This window comes from Hipposideros armiger, unplaced genomic scaffold (genome assembly GCF_001890085.2).
Source record: "Hipposideros armiger isolate ML-2016 unplaced genomic scaffold, ASM189008v1 scaffold_500, whole genome shotgun sequence".
Lineage (NCBI taxonomy): Eukaryota > Metazoa > Chordata > Mammalia > Chiroptera > Hipposideridae > Hipposideros > Hipposideros armiger.
Window position 1 is genome coordinate 1483090 of NW_017731850.1, and position 16195 is coordinate 1499284.

The 16195-nt window shown below is 42.1% G+C and overlaps 1 protein-coding gene across 1 annotated transcript in view; it reads right to left on the reverse strand.

Annotated features, from left to right (window-relative positions):
• NCKAP5 (NCK associated protein 5) overlaps positions 1-9683 on the reverse strand; it is a 940156-nt gene extending 930473 nt beyond the window's left edge. Inside the window, exon 1 of the mRNA XM_019667544.1 lies at positions 9452-9683. The gene's annotated coding sequence lies outside the window, so the exon portion shown is untranslated. The remainder of the gene's footprint in view (positions 1-9451) is intronic.
• Between the last annotated feature and the right edge of the window lie 6512 nt (positions 9684-16195).

Genomic DNA, 16195 nt, shown 5'->3' on the forward strand with positions numbered 1-16195 from the left:
GAGATATAGGTATGAAAGAGACAGAATGAAATTACGAATATGCAAAGGTTCTTACCAAGTCCATTGAGGAACTATCTCTAGAAAATTGAAGGCACATGCCAGTTCTTTATAAAGGTCATACAAAATCAGAGAAGGAAAATCTAAGAAAGCTAGTCATGCAGAAACTATTTAATCAAAGAGTAAAGACAATTATAACATCTGTTAATCTTCTGTGGAGGTTATAATTAAATGCTCTGGAGAAACACCCTTTCAAGGATGATCCTTTCACATCTGTCATGAGGATATACAGCATTGTGCAATGACGAATTACTTCAGCACTTTGGGAAAATGGGACTTCTGGAGATCAAAAACACTGCACAAGTCCCCACGCATGCAGCCAGACCTGTGCCCACTGTCTGGGGGTGGGGCTCCTCAGTGCTTTGTGTTGAGTCAGATTGCAGACATAAAATGTTAAGGAGTAACAGGACCATAGGGCCAGAAGTGGCCTTGGAAGTATGGTTTTCCCTTCACTTTGCAGATGAAGCCACTTGATTCCATGTGCTACAGCTGACATGTGGAGGGTTTTACAAGCAGCATCATTCAATTCTCTGTCCAGATTACACTCCACTCCACCACGCTGCTTGCTCCTTTGCTTTCTCTCTCACTTTGGCTTGTAATTTGAGTGCGTTCTTTGTTAAACAGGATCAGTATTATAATGAGGCCCTAGGATGTTTGGAGTTTAAGGAGAGCTTGAAAAACTGACATGATTCTCTTCTTCTCTAAACACCTGTCTGCTGAGATACACTGATCACCATTATTTCTCCTCTACAGTCCTTTCTGGGGAGGAAGAAGGAAAGGAGAGGTGAATGAAGATAAAGCAGAAGGGCAAAGGGATAGGAAAATAGAGGGAGAAGTGGAGATAGAGAAAACTGAGAGATAAAAGGAAATAAGGTGGGTAAGAGAGAAAAAGAGAGATGGGGAAGAGGAAGGGAGCAGGAGGAGCTAGAGAAGGTGGTCCAAGGATGCAGAAAAAGGGTATCAAGTTAAGTCCGAAAGGATCTGGACACTCTTTATACCCATCCTACTCCATAACCTGGTTCCACTGTACTTCAAATAAGCAGTTCTGTACATACCAAAGACTACGGGATTTGGCAGTATTGCCAAACAAAATGCAGATGATAAAGCCAGGAGCATGACATAAGCAGATGCAACGTGTTGAGCAATGAAAAATATGCACATATGGTGAGAATATAATATACTACGCATTCGCAGCCCAGGAGGGGGTTAGGGGTGGGCAGTCCCCTTGGTCGTTGTTTTGGCTGCAAACACTGGACTGTGCCAAAATGCTGAATAAATGGGGTTCTTGACATTTGGCGTGGCCCAGGGATTAAACAAATCCCTATGAGCAGGACACAGTGCTGTCATCAGCCCTCTCATTTCCCTTCAGCAATCACCTACTTAAAAGGGCCCATTATGTTTTCAATGATAAGGAGCCAATAGTGATGATAATGGTTACCATGTATTGGGAGTCCACTATTGTGCTGGCACTTTAGGTACTCAATCTCCATTAATGCTCACAATGATGCTACAAAGAGGTAATATAACCTAAATATCTGGTTCGAAGTCTTATTGTGCGATCTGGAACAAATCAGCCTCTTAGTACCTTGGTTTGCTCATCTACAAAATGGGATTAATAGGAATGTCTAATCTCAGAAGGCTATTTTGAGGATAAATGAGACAGTATTAATAGAAGGCACAATAGGGCTAGACACATTGTAAGCACTTTATAAATATTAGGTGAAATCATTGTTGATATTACTACATTTTATGAACAAGGAAACCAAGCTCAATGAAGTTAACCTGACCTAAATCAATAGAGATCAAAATAGATATTGAAACCCAGATCTGTCCCAGGGAAAACGCCACGTGGGCACACACTGTGGCTATTTGCTTTCTATTACTCTATCTGTATTAACTAACTCCAAATATTCTGGTCTCTCTAGTGTGTGACGCAGCCCCTCGGAAAAAAGGTATGCAGGAAATCCCCAGCCCCACCTGGCAAACATAAAAGGGCACACATTACTTAGATCAACGCATCTTCTGCTTCTCACTCCCTCATCCACATCAATGAGAGAAGAAAAGAAACGCTTGTCCACTCTCTTCTTTATTTATTTTCATACCTATAGAGCCCTCATTTGACAAATGCCTTGAATACTGATGTGTACATGACTGGAAATGAACAAGCACTCACTCACTCCTTGAAATTAGGTAAAAAGCGAAACCATGTCTTCAGGTCTTGAGTCCACAAGCATTTTGAATGCCATGAGATGTGAATGTCATCAGCGGAGTTACACAAAGGAATGTTTTCATATGTGCAAAAACAAAGAGGAGAAAGCACTAAGTTAAAGTCAGAAAACTTGCTTCCATCCATCCATTTACCAAGCATTTGTTGGGTGCCTACCATTTGCCAGCTGCTGTTCCAGGTGCTAAGGCCACAATATTAATCAAGATAGACACAGCCTCTGCCTTCATGGAAGTTAACGCCTAGATGGGGAGATGTTCTTAATCAAATAGATGACCATATATTTAATTACACGAGTGGTAAGTGCTGTACAAGTACCTGGAGCTACCAGAGTATATGACAAGTAGGGGAACCTTTCCTGAGGAAGGGCCACTTAGGCTGAGCAGGAGTTGTCCCAATGAGGATTGGGGGACACGGATGGGGTCCTTCAAGGAGAGATTTTGGTGAGTAGGAAGAACTGAAAACAGGCCAGTGAGTAGGAAGAGAATAGATGTGGCTGCACTCAGCCACCTTTTAGAAAAGTCAGCTCAATTCCCCACCACTGTTTCCTTCACTGGACAATGAGGGTGATGGGTCTGAGTCGAAGGTTCCTGTAGAGTGAGAAGGTTCTGGTCCAGGAGGAGGGACTAGAAGACCCATTTTTGTTGAGAGGGTGGCCCTCTCAAATGTAGGAAGCAAGCACAAGTTGTTTCTGGGAGAGGAAAACCATCATTTTTTCCTTCCATACTCAACAGCCAACACCAGTTTCCCAAAAAGCTGAGACAGTTCTCTTAACTCCAAAAGAAATGGCACGTATAGATTTTATGACTGTTCTGGTTAATGGACTATTAATGATCTATCTGAATTCTCCAATTTCCCCCTAACAAGACAATGAAAATGAAAACTTAAGACTTCTAATTTATCCAGGTAGAAAAAAAAAATACAGTGCACCTTTAAAACATAACTTTAGCAGTTTTACTGCTACTAATCAGGTATCCTAAAAACAATGGCTTTTTTAACGAGGTAACTGTTGCAATTGGTCTGTATGTGAAAGTTTCTTCAGTTTAACAAGGACCTCTACTGGCAATCTCCAAAAACACAGTCTCTTTCAAATTATTTTAAGTAAACTATTTTGACCACTTTCAGTAATAAAGTATCTTAGATTCCTGACTATACAAACCTGGGCTGAAAGAATGAGTGAGAAGAAAATGAGAAAGGGAGGAAATAAATGTCATTTTGAGTGGGACATTCATTTACCTATACAAAAACAACACTATAAGAAGTAGCATTTGCTTCCCTCTGATGAAGATGTCAGCAGTACTCAGAAATGAAGGATATTTCATGCATTAAAATATTTCAAGTATTCATGGAACCATAAAACCAAAGTATAAATGTTACTTACCGACTACAATAAGCCACATTGCTTCTTTCTCTTTACCCACATATAAGCAATTGACTAGAATTAGAATAAAAGAAATGTTGAAGGCAGGCCTTTTAAATCAGTTCTGGTATTACACAACTAATAATTAACTTCTCCCACTTGATAACTGACCAAAACAAAACCCAGCACATGTTGACTTTAGAATTTAATTATTCATATAAGAAGAACGTTTTATGTAGGTTATCTTTGACACATTTGTCAAAGGGCTATTGTAACAATGGGGAAATTTTAACTATAGATTTCTAGAAAACTAAGTAAATTTTTTAAATGAGGCAATTATTAACTTTAGGAAAAATATTTCAACAAGATGGACATATAATCACAATTCATGATTTGACCCAACTAGAAACATAATTTTTAATCATGATAAAAATAAACACTAAGTGTACATTTAATCAACAATTGTGATGTACTTCATTGGCATACAGGGAAGGTGTGGGAGATGTAAGAAATACATGTTGTAATCTACCATAATAGGAAATAAATAAATTGATATAATAAATAGATATAAAAACATTATTTGGAACTACCACAGAAAAAGCAGCTAGAGGAATAGAAAAAGCCTCTGAGGAGTAGGACTGGGGAATGCATTATGGTGGCTCAGGAGACAGCAAAATATATATATATCTTTATATATATACACACATATATACATATATATGCAATGTTTATATATGCACATATATCAACATTTTAGTGGTATCTTTCAGTATGTATACTAAATGATATACACATGTACTTATATATGACATATATTTACATAAACATTTTAGTACTATTTGTTTTTCTAAATTATGAGCATATATTATTTGATTTATAAAAAGTTTCTAAAAACAGATTAGCACTGACAATGGAAACCATTGGGGACATATCTTTTGGGCTGACCTGGATCAGTGTTCTGTTTCCAGATTCAATTTGCCAAATGAAGCAAGTATCCTTAATGGAGCAGCTTATCAGACACACATCTTGACAGTAACACTTCTTCCCACATTTCTGAACTAACAGTTCTTCCTTCATCACCATAACATTTATCTGCCATCTTATTGTTTGAGCTTATATACCAAAACAGGCTTGGGACTTTACTCTTGAGCTCAGTCCATTGGGTTTCTATAGTGCATCCAAATTCTACTGTAAGGAATCACTAATCCAGAGACTCTTTCTAAGAGGAGAGATGTGGTTTCTTGTCCTGAAAATACCTGATTAATTTATGTAACTACTGGGAAGTACCTTGTGTAATCGAGGCTTCCAAACCAACATGACACACTTCGTTAGACAAGTATGTTTTGGGGCATAGTAAATGTTGTGGGTAATGTTCTGTGTATCTGAGAGATTTATTACTTCATCTATAAAGAAAGTGCAATGGGGAATCCAAAATTTCAAAGGCATTAAACTTTGTAGCGTTAGAGAAGTAGAGAAAATTAAGGCTATATGGTACCTTGTAGTTAACTGGTTCTACGACTTGCCATGGTGCTCAGCCTCAACCATTCAAGCTATTGAAATCCACTATCACAAAATACAGTCACCTTTCTTAGTAAATTTGTCTACGGACCAACCAAACAGCCAGGCATTATTCCCATTTTTTTTGTTGTTGTTTAATCTATCTCCCTTGAATTACACTCCTGAGCAAGCTGAACTCAGCCTACCAACACCCATACCAAGAATGCAAGTAACCTTGACATTCAGTCATAAACTTAGACTAACCTGCAAGGGTATTCATGTCTGAGGTTAAAAGAAAAACAAATATGCCAAAGGACTGGTCGCAGGCTATACACAATTCTGAAAGACCAGAAAATGTGAAGCACCAGCTCAACCGATTGACATCTATAAGCGTCCATCTGATTTGCTGCTCTGCCAGTACGATCATTTCAGGGGAAGACAAGAAAAATCAAAGTTCCATCATGGGCAAAGCTCATGAGAAAAAATAGCCTTTCACATCCAGACAGGAGTACAATGAAAGGTCAAGGGTATGAGTGCAGGGTTCAAATCCTGCCTCTCCCTCTTATCACCCATGTAACCTTTGCACATGACTTCACCTTTCTGAACCTCAGTACCTTTGCCTGGAAAATGAGTACAATGATCATAATGAGGTAACACATGTAAAGAACTTAGAAGTGTGCCTGATACACAGCACTCACTCACTAGTGATTGTGGGGAAGAACACAGTTTAAATTTCCTCTTACAGGACCAATCACGCTTCCATTCATACAGATGTTTTCATCATTTATTGGCAACTCACTCTGTGCCAAGTGGTGAGCTGTGTATGAGATTAGAAATTTGGCAAGGACCTGAAGGATACAGAGGTGCCACAGGCAGGAAGGAGTATGGGTTACAGGAGCAGCTCCAGTAGCTAAGTCAGCAAGTCCCATCCAAATTGTCTGAGGAAGTTTTTAACTATGCCTGGGTCTGAATCCCACCTTGTAGATGCTGATTCATTAAGTCTGGGTTGGGACATGGCATTTGCAAGGCAAACAGTAATGACAATCGCTAACACTCATTAGTACTAATATATCCCTGGTATTGTGCTAAGTGTTTCTGCTCTAATAATTTATTTAATCCTTCCCTGAGCCTCCATAAGATAAGCACTCTTATTATACACATTTTAAAGGTGAAAAATTGAATCAGAAAGGGCCAGCCGAGTGGTGCGATGGTTAAGAACTGGCTTGGGATGCCAGAGGGCCCCAGTTCGGATCCCATATGAGGGCCAGTGACACTGCCCTCCACAGTTAAGATGCTGAACAACAGCTCAACCTGGAGCTGGGCTGCCGTGAGTCGCCAGCGACGGTGTAGGCTGCAGACCCTGTGGCAGTGGGTTGCCATGGGCTACCGTGTGTAGCCAGCAGCCAGCGTGAGCGGCCAGCAGCCGCAGTGAGCGGCTGTCCAGAAACCGGTGACTGATCTGCCTCGCCGGGAAGAGCGCAATGATGGTGCCAACTTCGGCCAGTGAAGCAACATCCTCCACAAGTAGACTGAAGAACAAAACTACAGCAACTTGTCTGTTCCCCTTCCCCCCTTCCCCCAATTCCCCAGCGCTGTTCTCATCCCCCAATTCCCCAATAAAAATCTTTAAAAAAAAATTGAATCAGAAAGGTTAAGTGAATTAACCAATATCACAAAGGCAGTAAGTGGGTGGAGGCCGGACTTGAGCCCCTGCAGTCTGGTTGCAGCCCACCTCCTCAGTCACTCTGCCATGCTGCCCCTCAGCCCTCCATGGGAAATTTGGGAGAGCTCTCGGGCCAGGAACCTCCGCAACAGATATATAAGTATATGCAGGGGAGTAGAGACAGATGAGCCAGCAGGTTGGCGGGCATCACATCAGGCATAGACTTGTCTGTGTGCTGAGAAGTCTGGCATTGAGGGCCTTCAACCACAGTGAAGAAGAATTAAAAGCCACTCAGCACAATTATGAGATATTTTTGTCAGCAAAGCGCAGAGGCCTGGGTGTTTGATGTAGGCAAAGGGATATTTAAGATTAGCAATTGACTCATTCATTTACTTAGTATTATACATTGAACAACTATTCTGTACTAGGCACCATGGATATAGGAAGTTATTAAAACAGAGCCCTCATTTTCAATGGAAAGAGGTGTTTATCTATGTGGCAAAGTGCTCCAGATCCTGCAGCAAAAGTCAGCACAAGATGCCATGAGGGTGCAAAGAAGAAAATCATCACTTCGACCTGGAGAGTCCATGGAGGCATCCCATAGACATGGGTGCCTGGCCAAGGAAAGTTCCATAGAGAAAAGGAATGAAGGGTGTGAGTGAAATACAGTTGAATGTTAGAATCTGGGGTCCAGGCTGCAGAGAGAGAATAAAGGGGGAGGAGGAATCAATGAGAAAGTGAAGAGAAGTTTCTACCAACAAGAGGGGGTCCCAAAGAGGAGAAAGAAAAGCAAGGTGAGGTCTCTAAAAAGAAGTTTGAGACATAAAAGTAAAGCAGAAGCACAGAATGTCAGACCTGGGAACCACCGTAGGTCTCTGAACCTGTACCTAATGCACAATACGTTCTGTACCATTGCCACTGCGGAATCAACTTGTTGGCCTTTCAGCCATCAACTGTAAAACAATCACAGAGTTCTCTTTGGTTCTCTAGTGAAAATGAGGAGGAACAGAGAGATGTTTAAAAGCATACTCAGGGCCAAAGACAAAACAGAATGTTCTCTCTTTGTCAGACCACCTTCACCTACACACCTACCTTCACACAGCCCTGTTCCTACAAGAAGCCCTATTAACCACGTGGGGTCCTACTGCCTTTATATCCATAAGAACTGCAATGGGGAATGTATACCAGAATGAGTACAGCGAAATGGTTTCCAGTTGCACTCTGCCACCATCTTGCCGGGTGACTTTGAAAATATTACTTTCCCTCCTGTGCCTCAGGTTTTCTTCTATAAAAGGATAAGCTTTGACTAATATTTTTGAAAACTGCTTTAGCAGAAAATCCCTGATTTTAAATGAAAATTCCCCAAAAGCACTGAACTTTGATACATAAAACATATCAAAGCAGAGTGGCTCTGATGGAAAAAATTGGAGCCAACAAACACACAGGAGGTTGCCCACCATAGAAGTCCATAGAAAACAAATTATTTTTGGACCTTTTCTGTCACTGGGTTCTTACAACTCTCTGAGACCAGAGAAAAAGGAAAAAGGCAGAAAGGGCTGTCACTGCTCTCCTGGCCTGGTGACAGAGCAGCTGAAGTGGAGAGCAGGCCAGGTCTCCAGGAGTGGGTCATGGGGTTCGCACGCAGGAGGTAACAGGCTAAGAGCCCCTTTTTGCCAATACAAGCAGCAAGGCTGTCAGTTCTAGATGGCAAGAATTGACCGCGATTTGCTACTGGCTGCATGGGGCTGAACTGCAGGCGCTTGAAGCATGCAACAGGAAGGGAAATTCACAGGGGTCTTCAGTAGAACTTCCAGGTGGTCAGCTGCCCAATGCAGCCGTGATAAGAGCGAGCCCACAGCCAGCATGGCCCACATGGAGCCCACTCTTACTATTCCCCAAAGAAGAGCAGGAGGAAAGTTGAAAGAGAGAGGATATGGATCTTGAATCCTTACCTAGCTGCACGTCAAAGTTTGACTTTTTCAGCAGTACATTAACTGAGGTGCCTAACGCGGAAGTCAGAACAGTGAACATGTCTCCAGATACTCAATGGAAATAAATCCAGTTAGAAATGGTTTCAATTTCAAAACATTTTTCTATGCTTTCCAATTCCCGGAGAATGAATGAGCGTGTGTGCGCGCGCGCAAGTGTCCACATTTGGGGAGAGGGGGCAGGCAGGAGGGAACAAGAAACTATAATATAAACAACATGCACATATTAGAAATCTATAAACCACAGAAAGTATCAGAGACAAAAAGTGGGCTTCCCCCTTCAGCACACACCAGTTAATTAAAAATTAGTCTTTATAGTTTTCTATTAAAATCCTTGGGTCAACCTGATAGTTTTTTGTATGGTTGGTTGCTTTTTATTAAAAGGAAAAATCCAACCTCCCTGCAGATGCAAATGATTAGGAATTCAGTACCATCGCGTTATCATCTTTGTCCCGGTGCCTGTTCTCAGAGACAAGGACTCCTGTACACCTAAACGGCAACTTCAGCCGACTATAATTACTAGGAACAGATGCATACTTGTGGTGGCAGGCGAGCGAGCCTGAAGGAATCTGTAAACATCATCTCACTTTAAAAGAAAAGCAAACTGTACAAATAAGAAACACTATTACAAGAGTTAAAAAAAAAAATCCCAACAGTCTTACTTGTAGTTAGCTCTTCAGTCAACACATATCACAGCCCTGGAGACAGATACAGGAACTGCAACAACTCTCTCCAGCTAAAACTTTCCTCCCGAGTTTATCCTCTGTTTATTTTTGAAGCATTAAAAGGCAGAGCTAAGAGGACACGTTCAGTGTTCCTGACCATCCAAAGTGGCAGCGAAGTCCTGCAGAGAATCCGGAGCCAGTTTGCGGAGACTTGCTCCCTCCGCTGAGGCTCCGTGGTTGCTCAGAGCTTGTAAATACAAGCTCCGTGGACAAAGTCCCAAATGACATCACTGGCAGCTGCTTATTGTTGAGTCTTTATTAACTGTCAAAAAGAAAGGAGGGGGTGGGGAGCAAGAGTATCTTTTCTGCAGCAAAAATCGGCACCTTGGGGTGGAGTCCAGTTATACAAGCGTTAAGAATCCCCATTGATTCAAATTTTCAAGAGCTTGGTGACTCTCGGGTCAGACCCTTTCCCCTGAAAAAGAATCATCTCCACTAATTTAGGCTGGATACACTGGAGACATGGAGGAAAAGTTTGAAATGCCAGCAGGGCCCTATCAAGTTGTTTACTCACCTGTTTTGAGTCTATTTCAGAGTTTGATGATTCATAAATATACGAATATTAGTTATGACTTATGTGCTTAATAACTTTTACCATGATTATGTATACCTGTTGAACATTTTGTGCTAGAAGGATTGTCCTGGGTTGCAACTCTTTTTTAGGTATACTCTGAAGATTACCCTGGGGTCCAAGAAAGGGCTCCCTAAAATCATAAACAAAATTGTGTGCGTATGTGGGAATAGGCAGAGTTGCTTCCTGAGAAGACTGCTGGAAACTTTCTTAAAATTCTCAAAATTTTAGTGACCTACCTGTACCAATGCCATCGTGCCAAAAACAGACAAACAAAAAACAACAACAAGAGAAAAACCTCTGCCAAGTATCTCTAAGGCTCTCAAGGACTACTGTAACTAGTAAGATAAAAGGGGCACTTTTGCCCCTTTTTTCAGCTCTCATAGAATTTTCTTCCTCTGTCAGCTGATTCTTACTTGGGCTTTTACAGTTATCTCCCCACCCACGCAGCCCCCACCTAGCGAAATCCACAAATCGTTCACCATCTCTGTCCTGAAGCTCCAATGAATGCTCTAGTCCACAGTTTTCCTTCCTTCCTCTGAACTGCTGCAATGATGCTGACTATTTATATTTATTTGCTGCTTTTTATATCCTGACTTGTATTTTTAGCTTGTTTTTTAGCCATCTGTGTCTGTCTCCCCAACTCAGTTTGAGAAGCCTTTGAGGGCAACTATTGTATTCTAAGTGTTTATACCCAAATTACCCACCATAGTTAATTTTAAACTGAAATGGGGGCTGGAGACAGTGGAGAAGGTACTGAGGGAGGAGGCAGGAACAAGGTTAGCAGATTCCTTGGAATGGGGTGTATATTTAGATTAAACACTCTCCCTTCCCTTGGAAAACAATGACCTCACATCTTACTACTTACCCACTGTGGATGCTCACTGCATAGCCCAAATTTATTTTCTCAAAGAGCAGTGATTGATTATTGATTTGGTAGGATATCAAGGCACTAAAACCTGCCACTTTAATGGAGGAATCAGTTAAAGACAGTGCATAGCTTATATGTCATGAATGGGTCTTAAATCAACACAATATTTATGGAAAGCAAATTAAAAGTACCTAAGGATTTTACAAGTACAAACCCTTACACCTAGCAATTCCACTTTTCAGAGTGATCCCACAAATATACCCATAAAAGAGCCTGAGGATATAAGCCAAAGAATGTTCTTTGCAGCATTATTTCTAAACCATAGACTGGAGACAACTTAAATATTAATCAATATAAGAAAAGGTAAATTATACAAATTGTGGTACATGTGTAATATATAAAACTTAGAATTGAAAAAAATTGAAGTAATTGCGTATACTGAGACAGAAAGAAGTAACTTGCATGTTGAATGAATAAAGCAAATTGCAGTACAGAATGTAGCATATGATGGGAGGAATAATACAAATTATTAACAGTAGTTATCCATGGGTAGGTAGTAAGATGGGGGAACTTTTAATTTTATATAGTTTCACTGTTTTTCAGTGAGCATGTTCCACTTTTGTTATTAAAGTAACAATAAAAATACATGATTGTGCAATTTTCAAAATAAATCACAAGGAGAAACCTAGCTATTCATTCAACAAATGTCTGACATATAGTAGGTGCTCAATAAAGATCTATTGACTGAAGGAATATTTGTGGAGTTTCTACAAGGATACAGCAGTACATGGGGATGGAATGGGGTTGAGAAGAGGGAACCAGGCACTGGGTTTCCATTTCTGGTTGCATGACCAACTGACCCCTTTCCATTACATTTGAGGACTGATTTAAAAACCTCTTAGACTCTGTCCACATTAAGAAATGATTAAAGTTAAGTGCTCAGAACAGAAAGTGCTGACCTTTCTCTTGTGCAATTGCTGTTTGACAAATGGAGTTTTAAGGTAAGACAAGTATGAACCACTTTGGTTCAGCTCTCTGGTTGCTAGCAAGCACTGGAAGGGAAATCAGAAAACTTGTAAGAGCACAGGTTTCCCAGCTCCTTGTCATGGCTGGTCTAACATTAAGGAACTCTCCACTGGAGTGGAGGGGAGGGAGGTGGCGGAATGCGCAGAGGTTAGAGATGTCTAATCCACAAGGAGTCTTCAGAGCCTTATTAAGGAGGGACTTGGGGCTTTGAGAGTCAGTGGCCTAGATTCCCTAGACCGATGGCGCAAAACACAAGTCAGGCACTCCTATATAGGACTTAAGGGGCCTCTAGGGTGGAAACTCACAGGACTAAGCCATACATTAGAGACTACTTTTTCTTTAGGGAAACAAAAGTCCAAGGTGAGATAAGTTCCTTTAAAAGCACTATTTCCATTCCTCTAGAGAAAACATACTGGGGTCTAGTCTTACTTCCTGGTGACAAGATATCATCTGTCTGTAATAATTTCAAGCAAACAAACACACAGTCCATATTTCTTGCAAGTCTTTATATTGCTGTGACTCACATATGAGGAACCTGAAGTCAGATTCCATTTAAATGCACACTGGACACCACATGGGTGTCATAAAGTCATACTTTCCCAAGGGAGAGTTAAATATAAGTATTTAACTTGACTTAAAACTTGTTTAAAAATGAATGAGGGAAAGGTGAGGTAGTGGAGGGGTGCTATCTTCCCACCTCTACCCCTGCTGAAATGCTTGGCCCACCTTCTCTTTCAGTGCCTTCTACTCCTTCACTCACACAATTTCTTCTCTCCCCGGAGGGCCTGCCCTCACCAATGGAGGATGGCTAGGCGGTGTAATAACAGGCATATGTATGTCTAGTTACCTGTTCACTGTTCAAAAGGTCTTACACTGTATTCTTCATGTTGAAGTGTTTTCTGTCTTGAACTGGAAAATCCCTACAACAATCAGATGTGCAAGGTGAGAAAGAAGTACAGCCAAGCACTTTAGAGGTGCTTGTTGGGGGACTATCTTACTATGGACCTTTCAAGACTATAGCCACAGAGACAGTTTCTTCCTCCAGTGTCTGATTTTCTCTCTTATCCTGATAAACAAGTATAACTACTACCACATGAAGCATTTCTATGTGCCCTTTGCATTAAATGTGACATCTAATGTACCTTCAAAATAACCCAGTGAGTTACATATTGTATCACCCCCCTTATACTGCTGAGGATATTAAGGCCCTAAGAGCTATGTTCCTTAAGTAATTTGACTATGATCATACAAATGGTAAGAGGTAGATCTACCATTTCAATTCTGCCTGACCTTCTAGTGTCCTAGGGAGGCTTGGATCCCTCTGAGGATTATAAATATTAAAAGAGAGTTGGTAAACCATGATGAATAATGGCAAGTTGGAATTAGATGCATGTAGCCATCATTAAAATACTCCGTTCTGATTCCTACATAGGATACATGGCACGGGACATTCAACAGACCTTTGGACTTGAATCTCAAACTCATGTGACTTCTGCTCCTTTCTGTAACACAGCCCTTCTGCTTAGCCCTTAGGGGAGACACACTATAGGCCTCAGAGAGGTGCAAAGGCCATGGGAATCAGATGCACAGTGCTTAGCCCCAGAGCATCAGCGTGGAATAAATTCTCTGTACCCTTGGAGGTGGGCAAGATTCAATAGAGGAAAAGAAAAAATATTAGAGAGCAGGTATTGAAAAGTATTACCACCTGTTTCCCTTTACACTGAGAGCCTTCAGGAACTTGTATTCCTTTGCTCCAATATCTTTTTTTTTTTCTCTTGGAGCTAATGGTTCCATTACGGCTTAAAAAACAGCCTACAGCCAGCCAGTCTTCCCTGTAAGAGTTAATATGATCAGAAATGGGAAGCAGAAGAGATTTTAGAAAGAGTAACACAGGAACACCTGAGCATTCCCCAAAATATCAACATGATTTTGAGACTCATCACCAGGGGCCCTGAGAATCTGCATGGTTAGAGCGTGGCCAACATCATTCTCATGTACTTAGTCCTCAGACAGATTTGAAGAAGCACTGGTGATAACAAGTAAATAGATGACGCTCTTGTGTACCATCAGACATTGATAGAGGTCATGTAGCTCTGTCCAGGTTCCTTAGGAGAGAGCACCGTGATCGATGAGCAAATTCCTGGTAACCATTACTTACAGTAGATCACATTTGACCCAAAGTTGGTGCACAAAGTGCAACATGGAAAAGACAAAACGGGTGCCACATTGATGGTCCCAAACACACAGTTGGATAAAGGCATTTATAAACATTCATCACTGCAGATGTTACGGTAATGCCCATGTGTAAATCAAACAACAAGAGTCAACCAAAAAGTGTGAAGAAATCCAACGAAGTTCAGATTACTCCCATAATAATATGCTTTGATGCATATCATGATAGATCAAATTTCAAACTTATACATGCTGTTTTCCAATGGGGGAGGGACAGCAGCTTGTCGGCACGCTCAACATACGTGCAGCTTACTGAGCTGTTGACACTACTGGGACACTAGGACCCTTAGGAGAGGGGGCCGACATGACAGGAGTCTGTTGAAAGAGGAGGTGAAAGGGAGGGATTTAAATTTGACCAACTATGAAAATTTGCCTGGGACCCATCCTGGAACTGGGGTGCTAGACCCCCCCATACATTTGCTTTCCCAACTGGCTCAGGCCCAGGCTGGCCCAGCCCAGGGAGGTACAGCGAGGGTTAACATTTCTAAGGCACTGGCAGGCTTTTGATGAAAGGCCCTATGTAAGTATAAAGTATCACCATGAAGCTGGCGGATTTTATTTCAGCCTCCTCATTGTGTTGTTGACAGTGCATACTGTGAGTTTGACATTTTTAACTACTTTGCTTGCCCCAAATAAAAAGGGCCGGGCAGGAGGAGGTGGGAAAAAGGGAGGGGTGGGGGAGCCATGGTGTTCCCCCGACTTTGATTTTACACAACTCCAACTCACAGCGTTAAAAGTCCAGTTTGCAAGCCGGGTCCAACAATACTACTTCAGAGATTTATGTAAATTCATTAAACAACAAGATGCAAGTTGCATTCCTTTGAACCTGAGAACAGAGTTCTCCTGAAACTAGAGCCTGAGGAAGGTCTCAAGGGACACGACTGTCTATAAACTGAGAAAGCAACTCATTTTGTGGCCCATAGTGATTGTCTAAATCAAAAGACCCCGAGTTCGATTTCCACCAGATACCGAGAAGCCATTAAAATCAGTGATAGCCCTAAGGGAAGGAAGGGGATAGGGGATAGCCACCGGCTTTCTCAGTGTGTGGGGCCCAGATTGTCATGTGATTAGCGTCTTCAATAAAGCCCACCTGAAATGGCATGTCAGGCAGCTCCCATGGCTTCTAAAACACACTGGGACTCAGGCACCTAATCGTCCTTGTCCCCACTGCCTCATCCTAGCCCCGGACAACACCCCTGGGATTCGAAAAGGAAAAGCTGATAAAAGGCTGCTAGGGTGTCCCACGGGGGAGGCAGGGCAGGGTCCCTGGGGGAGAGACTCCCAGGCTCTGGAACCCCTGCCTGCATTTGCCCAAATGGCTAGCGGAGCCCTGGGCTGACTCCAGAGCACTCAGGCAGCCCCAGAAATCCTTCTTTGATGCTGACAAAGCTTCTTAAGTTAAATAGACAAAAGTGGGGATGCTGGTAGGGAAGAGAGGTCAAGGGTCTATTGAAGTTGTTCCTCCCCGCCCCCCCTTTGAAAACACACACACACACACACACACACACACACACACACACACACACACGTTTGTTTTGTTTCTCTGATAGCCTGGTAGTTTAAGCTCCAGAAACACCTTCTCTTCATGGCAAATACTATTCTAGGAACTTTTAGAAAAGGGTTCCTTACAAATCAGAGAGAAAGAGAGACAGAGAGACAGACAGACAGACAGACCTCTCCACAGTCTGCCGCCAACCAAAGAGCCCCAGGAAGTCAACAGAAGTGGCAAAAAAGGGAGGGACCAGGCAGGATGAGAGCTGCCTGCTCAGGTGCAAAGAGCACATATGGAAACACAGCTGAGGCTCCAGGACATACAGAAGCCTGGGCTTTGTCCCTGTGGGCTTCTCCAGGTCCAGGGCAATCTCCACCGTCTTGCCCAGGCCGGCCCCACAGAGGGAGAAAGCGGTCTCCATGCCCACATGGATGATGCACAACTCACCTTCCCCCCAGGAAAGGAAGCACCCGTGCTTTCCTCACATCC